Genomic DNA, 12,598 nt, shown 5'->3' with positions numbered 1-12,598 from the left:
CTGCAAGATTGATCGAATGTTGTCTACACAGTCCAGATTTACGAACTGGACTGTGGAGGTCTGGTGTGTAAAGCTGACACAACCCGTCCTGGCTGGATGTTTATTCTCGCCCTGCAAATGCGGGGCGGTGGCACAGGACTTACTGGGCTGTGTAGACTCACCGGAAACACAGTACGCAAAGCCGGCGCAGGATATCCTGGGCCAAGGCGGTACACTGGAGACCAGGAGCGCTGAGCCGGCACCCTCCTTCCTGGCTGGATGCCCATTCTAGCCCGGCCAATCCGAGGAGCTGGAATAGAGCGCACCGGGCTAGAATAGCGCACTGGAGCCGTGTACCTTCATATCGTCGCTGTTCCTCTATTCTCCGGTATTTTTCCTCGAAGTATCGCCGTTCCGCTTTCGCTGCCTCTAACTCCTCCTGAGGATGACGATACTCCCCGGCTGTGTCCATGGTCCTGCGCCATCTAATATCTCCTCCCAGGTCCATCTCCCCATTAAGCGCTGTTCCTCCTTTTCACGCTGCTTAGTCCTTGTAGTGTGGGTTGTTCTGTCACGGTCGTCATAATGAGGAGACCAAGGCGCAGCGTGATAAGCGTACATAACTATTTTAATGAACAGAACGACCACTGAACAAAACAACCCGTGAAGCTATATAACTACTGCAAACAGGCAACTAAACATAGAATAACAACCCACAAACTATCCATTGAATATGGCTACATAAATATGGTCCCCAATCAGAGACAACGATAAACAGCTGCCTCTGATTGAGAACCAATCTAGGCAACCATAGACATATAAACACCTCGACTAGCAAAAACCCCATGAACATACAAAAAACCCTAGACAGGACAAAACTACACAAACCACCCTCGTCACACCCTGACCTAACCAAATAATAAAGAAAACAAAGTTAACTGAGGTCAGGGCGTGACACTATCTCAGCTTACTCACTTATATCTCAGCTTACTCACTTACTTATGGAGCTGCCTACTCCTGATGATTCATTTCAAATCATATGAGCAAAAAATATTTAGATTTATCTGGGAGGCTGAACCAGACAAAATAAAGCGTGCCTATCTATATAATGAATATGAATTGGGTGGGTTGACATTATTAAATATAAAAGCACTAAACCTCACTAAATGCTTCACTTATACAACTGGTCTGCCTGTCCAAAACAAAAGATCTCCACTGGAGGAATAAAAATAGCATCAATAGGAAAGTATACCAGTTTTAAACATTGCACTACATATTGAAGTAACATTTTCTCAGATCCCGTACCAGCCTCACCATCCACACCGTTTATTTTAGTCTTTGCTATTGAGTGCAACTCACTTGGCCTCCTCCAGCTCCTCTGTGCGTTGGATGGCATCAGTTTCATACTTAGTCCTCCACTGAGCCACCTCACTGTTGGCCTTGGACATGCCGCGCTGCAGCTCTGCCTTGGCCTCCTGCTCCTCCTCAAACTGCTCTCTCAGGAGATCACAGTCATGGCGGGCAGACTGGACACCATGAGCCAGTGCATTTTTAGCCAGAGAGAGAAAGAAAGACAAAGAGAGATTAGAGAGAGAGAGTAAAACAGATGACAGTAGAAGTCTCTGAGGGAGGCGTAGAAACAGTCTATGTGTAGATAAAGCTCTAAACTGGAAGGTGGTTCCCATTTTGGGTGCCTTACCTTGACCTCCTCCTCAATCAGTCTCTTCAGCTCCTCCACCTGCTGGGTGAAGGCCTGTTTACCTCTGGTCAGCTGAGACACCAGGCCTTCCTTCTCCTCCAGCTGGCGGCCAAACTCACCTGCAGGGAAAGAGGGAAATCTTGTTAATGAGTCATTCTTTCTAGATTGACATTTAATTTTGAGGAATCATAGTGCAGAAACTGTGTGGACTGAATTTACAGCCCCGACACATGTTATTGTGTACTACTGAGGTGAACTATATTGGTTTGTTGTTCATTGTTGACGGTACCATTTTCTGTAAGGAGTCTGGCCCTCTGTCCGCTGATGTCGTTGACCTGGCGAGCATTCTCATCATTCTTCGTCTTGAGCTCGCTCAGCTGGTCCTCAAGAGTACGGCACATCTTCTCCAGATTGCCCTGTTAGTGAAACATGTGGGACTGTCAACTTCAGTTATTGAATAGTAATTTAGTTGACCCTCAACACTGCTTGACCAAAACATCACTACCCACCTTAGCCTTGGCGACGGCCTCCATGTTGCTGGAGAGATCATCAATCTCCATCTTGTACTCGCTCTTCTCCTTCTCCAGCTTCTGCTTGACGTGCTGCAGATTGTCGATCTGCTCCCGGAGCTCAGCCACACTGTCGGCCTGCTTCTTGCGCAGAGCGGCGGCTGTGGCCTCATGCTGCAGGGTGGACTCTTCAAGATCACGATGCAGCTTCTGGAACTCAGCCTCGCGCTTCTTGTTCATCTCAATCTGAGCAGCAGTGGCGCCTCCGGCCTCCTCAAGTCTCTCGCTGATCTCCTCAATTTCCCTGGAGAGATCGGCCCTCTGCTTCTCAACCTTGGCACTGGCAGCACGCTCAGCCTCAATAGCATGTACTGTATATTTAGCGTAAATGTGTTTATACATAGCCAGCTACACATATTTACTATATTCATTAGTCAGCGGCCCATGCAGGAACCAAACTAACAACGGTAAGAAACAACATCTTTACATAGATTAGAAGCACCATCTTCCATCTTACTGAGCCATCAGAATCCACCAGGAAGAATGTGTGCTACCAGAAGAAATGTGTCAGTTATTTTCCTGTACTGGAGCTTAGATCCTCTACTGTACCTGCAGTTCCTTGATCTTCTTCTGCAGCTGAGCTCCCAGAGACTGCTCATCCTCTATCTTGCTGAGGAGCTGGGTGGTCTCAAGCTCCTTCCTAACAAACACAAACACGTTGATTATAAAGTTTGTTTAGGTTAGACAGTGTAAAGTTAGCCTAAGCTAACATTCACTTTGCGTTTAAGAATCACATAAGTCTAATTCATAATTACAAGAATGAGCCAAGAAGAACCATTATGTTGATCAAGATAGCAGGAAAAACTGTAGTCATTTATTTGTGTTTACTTCTTGATTTTCTCATCAGACTGCTGCTTGTCATTCTCCAGGTCCATTATGGACTCCTGGGCCAGTTTCAGATCTCCCTCCAGCTTTCTCTTGGCTCTCTCAAGGTCCATACGGAGCTTCTTCTCTTGCTCCAGAGAACCCTCAAGCTACAAGATATAAACAGACATGTGTTGGTCAAATCTAAACAACTGTAGATAAAATCATCTTGCATAATATCATGGCCAGAATGTCAAACTCCACTCACGTCGTCCACTTGCTGTTCCAGCTTGGTCTTGGCCTTGGTCAGAGTGTTGACTTTGTCCTCCTCTGCCTGCAGGTCGTCCAGTGTCTGCTGGTGGGCCTCTTGGAGGGCTTTCTTCTCCTTGGTCAGCTTGGCAACACTCTCATCCATAGACGCTTATCTCCTCTGTCAGGTTTTTAACCTGAAAACGGCCACAACAAAATTCGTTTTTGGTCACTTCACCATAAGTGGCTAAATGGATAATAGAAATGTGTCAACAAGTACTGTACTATAGATTCAACACTAGATGGCACTGTACTCCATGCCAGTGGACTGAATGGAAATCAGAAACGAGGGGGGAGCAGAACATGTAATGAATGTGGGGAGGACACCACAACTGAATTTACACTATATTGTGTCTTAATTTTTACTGCACTCAAAAAAAGACTTGAATTACATTTCTGTTTTGAGTTGATTATTCTTTGGATTATTGTTTGGTTAGACTGTCTACAAGACCTTGTTTTCAGTGGCGTGCTTCTCCTTCTCCACTTTGGCCAAGGTGAGCTCCAGGTCATCAATGTCCTTCTTCAGCTCAGAGCACTCATCCTCCAGCTTCCTCTTCTTGGCAGTCAACTCAGCATTCATCTCCTCCTCGTCCTCCAGCCTCTCAGTCGTCTCTTTGAGTTTGGCCTCCAGCTGGATCTTGCTCTTGATGAGCCCCTCACACCTTTCCTCAGCATCGTTCAGATTCTCTGAATCCTGGTTTCAGAACAAGAGAAAAAAACTGTGTTTTCACTTGGTGTATCAAAATATATACTTCATTTAGTCAAATAAGTGAGAGCAAATCAATTTAAATGCATGACATATATATCACATGCCAAAAAAGATCATCAAGGACTTCAACCGCCTGTTCACCCCGCTATCATCCAGAAGGTGAGGTCAGTACAGGTGTGTCAAAGCAGGGACAGAGAGACTGAAAAACAGCTTCTATCTCAAGGCCATCAGACTGTTAAACAGCCATCACTAGCCGGTTACTACCCGGTTACTCAACCCTGCACCTTAGAGGCGGCTGCCCTATGTAGATAGACCCGGCATCACTGGCCACTTTAATAATCGAACATTGATCCATCCTTGAAGAGGAGTGCACGTCTTGGGGGGGGGGGGGGCATACTGCTTTACCCACTTCATATATACAGTATATACTGTATTCTAGTCACCTTAGTGGCTGCTGCACTACGTGCATAGACCTGTCATCACTGTCCTATGTACTTCATATGTATATGCTGTATTCTAGTCACCTTAGTGGCTGCTGCACTACGTGCATAGACCTGTCATCACTGTCCTATGTACTTCATATGTATATGCTGTATTCTAGTCACCTTAGTGGCTGCTGCACTACGTGCATAGACCTGTCATCACTGGCCACTTTAATAATCGAACATTGATCCATCCTTGAAGAGGAGTGCACGTCTTGGGGGGGGGGGGGGGGGACATACTGTTTTACCCACTTCATATATACAGTATATACTGTATTCTAGTCACCTTAGTGGCTGCTGCACTACGTGCATAGACCTGTCATCACTGTTCTATGTACTTCATATGTATATACTGTATTCTAGTCAAGGCCATCCTATTCAAGTATTGTTCATACGTATATACTGTATTCTAGACAATACTGTATTCTGCATCCTATTCAATTATTGTTGATACCTGTTGGTATGTGTGCGATTGTGTCTGTGTACTTGTGTGTCTAAATGTGCTCTGATGAGGGTTGTTGCTCACTCACAGATGCGACTTGAAGCGCCAGGTCATTCTTCTCCTGCACCATGGCCACCATCTTCTCCTCCAACTCCTTCTTCTTGGCCAGAGCCTTGGCCAGGTCCGACGTCATCTTCTCATAGTTCTCCTTCATGTTGGCCAGCTCCTTCTCAGTCTCAGCGCTCTGCAGCAGGGGCTTGATCTTGAAGTACAACTTCATCCATGGCCAGGTTTTCACATTCATGAATGAACGGATGTTGTACTGGATGGTGAAGACGGAATCTCTGGTCCACAGAAAGGATAGAGTGACATGGTGAGTGACGTGGTGAGTGACGTGGTGAGTGACGCGGTGAGTGACGCAGTGAGTGACGCGGTGAGTGACGCGGTGAGTGACGCGGTGAGTGACGCGGTGAGTGACATGCTTAAAGATCTCCTCCAGTGTTTTTGTTTTTTACTTTTCCTGTGGAAAACGATATCCCAAGTATAAATACAGTAAAGTACACACACTAAAGGGTAAAAATATATGTTTTGAAGAAAATAGTTTTTTTATACAACTGCAAACTTCAAGGAGTGGCATTCCCAGTATTCCTTAACTGGGAAAGTAAAAAATAAAATCACTGGATGACGTCTTTAAAGCTACATTCTGCGATTCGAAGAATAACAAAAAGGGGACTCCACCACTTTTTGCATACAGCTGAGGAATGAGGCGAGGGAAATGTAAACCCTCTTAAATGTATAGACGGCGCTCGAGATGAAAGAACTGACAGGTGATGTTAAGATCACGAGGCATTTCATATTATTCCAGAATTAATGGGTAAAAATCACTTATTTCAATAACAATTGAACAGCTTGCTAAATCCCAACCTGCTGCTTTAATAGAATATTATGTCACGCCCTGGTCTATATTTATTATGTTATCTTCAATTATTGAGTCAGGCCAGGGTGTGACATGGGCTTATTTGTAGTGTGTTTCGTCTTGGGGTTGTGTGGGGTGTATAGATTAGTCTATGGCTGCCTGAGGCGGTTCTCAATCAGAGTCAGGTGATTATCGTTGTCTCTGATTGGGAACCATATTTAGGTAGCCTGGGTTTCACTGTGTGTTTGTGTGTGATTGTTCCTGTCTCTGTGTTTGTTGTCACCAGACAGGCTGTATAGGTTTTTTCACGTTCTGTTTGTTGTTTTTTGTATTTATAAGTTATTTCATGTATTGTCATTTGTTTCATTAAAGACATGAGTAACCACCACGCTGCATTTTGGTCCGACTCTCTTTCGACAAACTAAGAACGCCGTTACATATTATTACATGTACCTTCTCATCCTGAACAACTCACAGCATATTCAGTACACAATCATTATGCATTACATACAGGAGGCTGACAGAATTGTTTGCCAAGATGTCTACTCTTCCTCACCTCCTCTCCATCATCTTGGTGAACTCTCTCCTCATGAGGAATCCACGGCTGAGAGCCTGGACCATGCCGACCAGAGAGGCCAGCTTCTCATCTCTCATCTCCTCCAGGACACCCAGCAGACCGGCTTTGAAGAACACCTGACACAGGTTGACATGGTCAATTATGGAACCAGTCAGGTGGAAACAGATGGAAAGTATTTTTGCAGTTTTTATTTCTTTACTTAACTTTTCTTCACCTCATACATTGTTTGTTTTACATAGAAATTAGTTTTTGCTGGGGGTTTTTTGACTGACCTTGGTGTGTCCAAACTTGTAGTCATCGTGATTCACATCAATGGACCCAAGCAACTTCTCAGAAGCCTTCTTGTTGTCCATGAACTGGCCCTCGGGGATGACGCTGGCATTCAGTACTTTGTACCTGAATCAGGAGAAATGTGAAGTTGGAATAGGCCGGTTATATTACATCAAATAATAAGGCTATTCTGATGTTGGGAAAACCCTTAGAGAAGATTAGTGTGTGTGCACGCGTGTGTGTGTTTACCTCTGCTTGAAGTCAGCATAGATGATTCTACTGGGGAAGCCCTTCCTGCAGATCCTGATCCCCTCCAGAACACCATTACACCTGAGCTGGTGGATAACCAGGAAGTTCTCCATCAGACCTGGAAACACAAACCAAGTCTCTTTAAATACTCATAAACAGGTTAAAGACTGGTTTGTTAGTGTTACTGATACTGTACTGACAAGATGTCATATTTAACTCAACATCTATTTGTACCTGGAGTCTTTGACTCGTTGGGGATCAGGCAGCGTACAAAGTGAGGATGAGTGCTCCTCAAGTTGGTCATCAGCTTATGTAAGTTCTCCTGTAGGAGGGTTACAAACCATGTTCTCAGAAATCATTTCTGATAATCACTACAGCTGAATATCCACATTTTAAAAGCTCACCCTGAACTGGGAGGACACAGTCTGCATGGAACCACCCTTCTTCTTGCCTCCTTTCTTGGTTGTATCTGTTATAATGGAGAAAAGTTCAATATAATTATAAATGAGAGGGATCTCAGGTTATCTTCACACGTATCTTAATGCAAATGCTGCCAATGAGATTGTGTAAAATAACACCTATTGTATGAGTAAATTAACCCAGTAAATCACCCTGACAAATTGTGATACATTTAAAGCAGCAATCAGCAGTTGAAACAATAACAAAGCATGCTCCCTGCCCCTGTTTTGATAAAAAAAACTGAGAAATGGTCTGGAGAAATATAACCACTCAAATTTATAGACAGATCTATGTATTCAAGGACTGACCATTCATGATATCAAAATGATAGTTTTAATAATGTTTTGAGGCTGTGAAGTGCATGTTTCCCTTTACTTTGCTTACAAGCATACGAGTAAAAGCTGATATTTCGGCTTCTGATGGGGTACAACGGCTGAACTAAGCTGATGTTCTTCAAGAACGAATGGGTACATGTCTTCAGTCCACAAATGGATGTAGCAACTGCAGACTGACCCTTTAAAGAGAATAGGACTGATTTGTAATTAGTTCTTCATGAAATATTTTGATGTTCTGCTCGTCTTACCCTCAGGTGGGGCAGCGACATACAGGGTCGCCATCAGTTTGACTGAGGACTTCCCGTACAGCTGAAGAACTGAGTCGTTCAGGGGGTCCTTGTTCTTCTCCAGCCAGCCAGTGATGTTGTAGTCCACAGTGCCGGCGTAGTGAACCAGGGAGAAGTGGGCCTCTGCCTTGCCTTTGGCTGGCTTGGGCTTCTCAAACGCCTTGGTTTTGCCAAGATGCTGGGAGTACAGCTTGTCCTTGAAGGTAGTGTCTGAAGACTTGGGGAACATGCACTCCTCTTCAAGGATGGAGAAGATGCCCAATGGCTTTACGAAAAGAGATATACATCAAATTAGTGATATTTACATTTAGGATCACATTTTTTCTTTTAGCAAATATGCTATTATCAGAGTATCTTCATTTAGGGGCACAATATGAAACATATTGAGTTCTCAACAGTCAGATGCGTTGTACCATGTGAAAATATCTCCATTTGAACTTTGCTGTTGAGGTCCATTATAATCCTGACAGACAGCTTACCTTCTCAATAAGCTCAATGCAGGCAGCCAAGTCCATGCCGAAGTCAATGAAGGCCCAGACAATTCCCTCCTTCTTGTACTCCTCTTGTTCCAGGACGAACATGGTGTGGTTGAAAAACTGTTGCAGTTTCTCATTGGTGAAGTTGATGCACAGCTGCTCTATGCTGTTGTACTGTTGATGGAATTTCAGAAGGGATCATTTCATCATCATACAAGGCTGTAATCCCTCTCAATCACAACTAATTGTCTTGTTCTGGTCTCAGACTCACGTCAAAGATCTCAAACCCGGCAATGTCGAGCACACCGATGTAGAACTGCCTTGGATTCTTGGTGTCCAACATCTCGTTGATACGGATGACCATCCACAAGAACATCCTCTCATAGATGGACTTGGCCAGAGCTGAGACTGAGTTATTAACCTGCAATAATAATACCTCAAATGAATACATGAGATATTGACCATGTCTAGTGACAAGGTGAAAAGAGCTTGGGGAAAACATCATCACTATTCAAAACAAGCAATTCACTCATCACCAAAAGATGTATGGTGCTCAGAAAATGGTAGAAGCTGTGTTTGGCCACCTTACCTGAGGCACAGTCTGTCCCTTGGTCACATACTCGTTGCCGACCTTCACTTTGGGGTAGCACAGAGCCTTCAGCATCTCAGCTGAGTTCAGGCCCAGCAGGTAGCCGATTTTATCAGCCACTGCAGAGAGAACCAACAACAACAGACTCAGAAACACAACATTACCTGATTCTGATGTCACACCGACAAAATGTCTAGGTTTTGACCGGTCCAGGACTACCTGACATGATGACTCCTTGCTGTCCCCAGTCCACCTGGCCGTGCTGCTGCTCCAGTTTCAACTGTTCTGCCTTATTATTATTCGACCATGCTGGTCATTTCTGAACATTTGAACATCTTGGCCATGTTCTGTTATAATCTCTACCCGGCACAGCCAGAAGAGGACTGGCCACCCCACATAGCCTGGTTCCTCTCTAGGTTTCTTCCTCGGTTTTGGCCTTTCTAGGGAGTTTTTCCTAACCACCGTGCTTCTACACCTGCATTGCTTGCTGTTTGGGGTTTTAGGCTGGGTTTCTGTACAGCACTTTGAGATATCAGCTGATGTACGAAGGGCTATATAAATAAATTTGATTTGATTTGGACCCACAACCATAATTTTAAATCATTTCTTGAGGTTGGAATTTGGTCTCTATAAATGATCTCCTGCCAGACTTTGATGAGGCTCTGTCTGTCTTACACGTTGTATATCTATGAGTGGGAATGGGACTAATGTTTACATATTGAATATCTATGAGTGGGACTGGGACTAATGTTTACATATTGTATATCTATGAGTGGGAATGGGACTAATGTTTACATATTGTATTTCTATGAGTGGGACTGGGACTAATGTTTACATATTGTATATCTATGAGTGGGAATGGGACTAATGTTTACATATTGTATTTCTATGAGTGGAACTGGGACTAATGTTTACATATTGTATATCTATGAGTGGGACTGGGACTAATGTTTACATATTGTATATCTATGAGTGGGACTCACCCTCTGTGCCGTCTGGCTCGGCCTGCTCCTCACGCTGCTTCTGCTTGAATTTCAAGTTGCCATGGTGCAGTACAGCTCCTGTCAGCTTGTAGATGCTATTTTTCTCATCATTAGTGAAGCCCAGGATTGTAATGGCATCCTGGCATTAGACAGGAAGTACAACAGTGATGAACTGAACGGTAGTTTTCTCACATACAGAACACTACAGTTATGTTCTCTCAGCAGAACAAATGGGATGGACATTTGACTGGCTTCTCAGATCCACGTGATGACACTTGACCAACACTGGTAGATGACAGCACAAAATACATTTGACACAGTTCCACAGGGACTTAGTGACACTCTCTTGTGGATGTCTTACATGTACAGTATGGGCCTCAAGATGAAGTGTGAAGGCATGAAGAGTTCCTTGAGACACACGCCTAACTAACAATAAGGCAGAATAAAACAAAATCCATGAAAATTCCCAGCTGCCACCAAGTTGGAATTGCACAGTGCATTCAGTGTGTATGGTGGTCCTACCCATTCCATATATAGAACATGATGAACCCTTTGTTTGACTCACGTCTGTGGCATCCAGCTCTTCCTTGTCGTTGATGCTGGCCACAGTGATCTGTCCCTGACTGCACATGGGGAAGTCGTAGGGGTTGGTGGTGATGAGCGACATTTCTATGGACAACAGAGGATCCTGCACCTCTATCCTGTACCTCTATCCTGTACCTCTATCCTGTACCTCTCTCATTAACAAATATCCCCTCTCATCGACTCATTCCTATGCGTAGCCTAATCCATTCATAATGTAATATATCACATCAAAGTGACACAACATATTGCTGTAGGAACATTTTCTCAAGTGAGATTTTAGTAAAAAACGTACGTAATCAGGACGGACTGGTTCTCCTGGTCTGCAACAAAACAACATATTGATTATCATACTCAAGCAACACTATGGGGACATTATTGAATTCATAGCATCATCATGGTTCCAGCTATATTAATGTTCAATAGGGTGACGTTCAGACAGAAATGTATTGTGTAGAACATATATGACTGTCTGTCAGGTAGAATAGAGAATCACGTCAGCTCTATTCAATACATTTCTATCAGCAATGTTCCGAACATTTCACCTGAATCCCCCCTGTTTGTTCTGTGTCCACCCAGCACATCAGTACAAGAAGCCCCATGGAGGGGAGCTGCTGGATGCACTAGTTGAGCAGATGCCACTGTTATTAGACACAAGATATTTACTTGGCGTGTTTGTGGGTGGAGAGAACATCAACACCATGCAGACTAAGAGTTTATGACATTCAAAGTTATTTTAATGTGCAAAGATCTGGCATGATATTCAACCTGTGTTTTGGTATCCGAGGGACATAGTGCTGGTGTGGAATAAGAATCTGCACAACCATGTGGATGGGGGCTGTCCAGAACAGGATTTGAAGGCTTCTGACACACTCGTTAACTGCCAGATGTCATTCAACCGTTGAGTAAACTGTCATAATAAAACTGTCATTATACATATTTAAAATATTTTGGCAGGACCTTGGGAGGATCAGACAGTACCTCTTGATCCAAGACATTTTAATGGTGCTTTCAACGACTTACACTGTTCTCTCCAAGCAGTTTAATCACCACAGACAGGAGTTTTCCTGAGACACGCAAGAGCTTTGGCACACGGCAGCACTTTATACATGATTCAATCCATTAAAATGTCACAGCCAGTCAAAATACATGACGTCACATGCCGTGGCATGGATCCCTAAAACAACCAAGCTGGACCCCTAAAACAACCAAGCTGGACCCCTAAAACAACCAAGCTGAGTCCCTAAAACAACCAAGCTGGACCCCTAAAACAACCAAGCTGAGTCCCTAAAACAACCAATCTGAGTCCCTAAAACAACCAAGCTGGGCCGCTAAAACAACCAAGCTGGACTTCATTCAGATCTTATTTTTCAGGTCACATATCAATTCAATTCAGTTCAATTCAAAGGGCTTTAATGGCATGGGGAAACATATGTTAACATTGCCAAAGCAGGTGAAATAGATAATAAACAAAAAAGTGAAATAAACAATTAAAACATCAACAGTTAATATTACCCTCATAAAAGTTCCAAAAGAATAAAGACATTACAAATGTCATATTATGTCTATATACAGTGTTGTAATTATGCGCAAATAGTTCAAGTCCAAAAGGGAAAAGAAATAAGCATAAATATGGGTTGTATTTACAATGGTGTTTGTTCTTCACTGGTTGCCCTTTTCTTGAGGTAACAGATCACACATCTTGCTGCTGTGATATCTACTGGGTAAAATTCCACAGTGTGACATGGGAGATAATCAAAACTGGATTTGTTTTCAAATTCATTGTGGGTCTGTGTAATCTCAGGGAGATATGTGCCTCTAATATATCATGACAAGTCTGTTACGGGGGCCAATGTCAGCAATGAGAGGACCTCGTGGTCGA

At 43.6% G+C, this 12,598-nt stretch overlaps 1 pseudogene; it reads right to left on the bottom strand.

Annotated features, from left to right (window-relative positions):
* Positions 1 to 1,334: 1,334 nt before the first annotated feature.
* Positions 1,335 to 11,419, bottom strand: LOC135538404 (myosin heavy chain, fast skeletal muscle-like; annotated as a pseudogene).
* Between the last annotated feature and the right edge of the window lie 1,179 nt (positions 11,420 to 12,598).

This window comes from Oncorhynchus masou, unplaced genomic scaffold (genome assembly GCF_036934945.1).
Source record: "Oncorhynchus masou masou isolate Uvic2021 unplaced genomic scaffold, UVic_Omas_1.1 unplaced_scaffold_952, whole genome shotgun sequence".
In the NCBI taxonomy this organism is placed as follows: Eukaryota; Metazoa; Chordata; class Actinopteri; order Salmoniformes; family Salmonidae; genus Oncorhynchus; species Oncorhynchus masou.
This window is presented reverse-complemented; position numbering and strand designations above follow the sequence as displayed.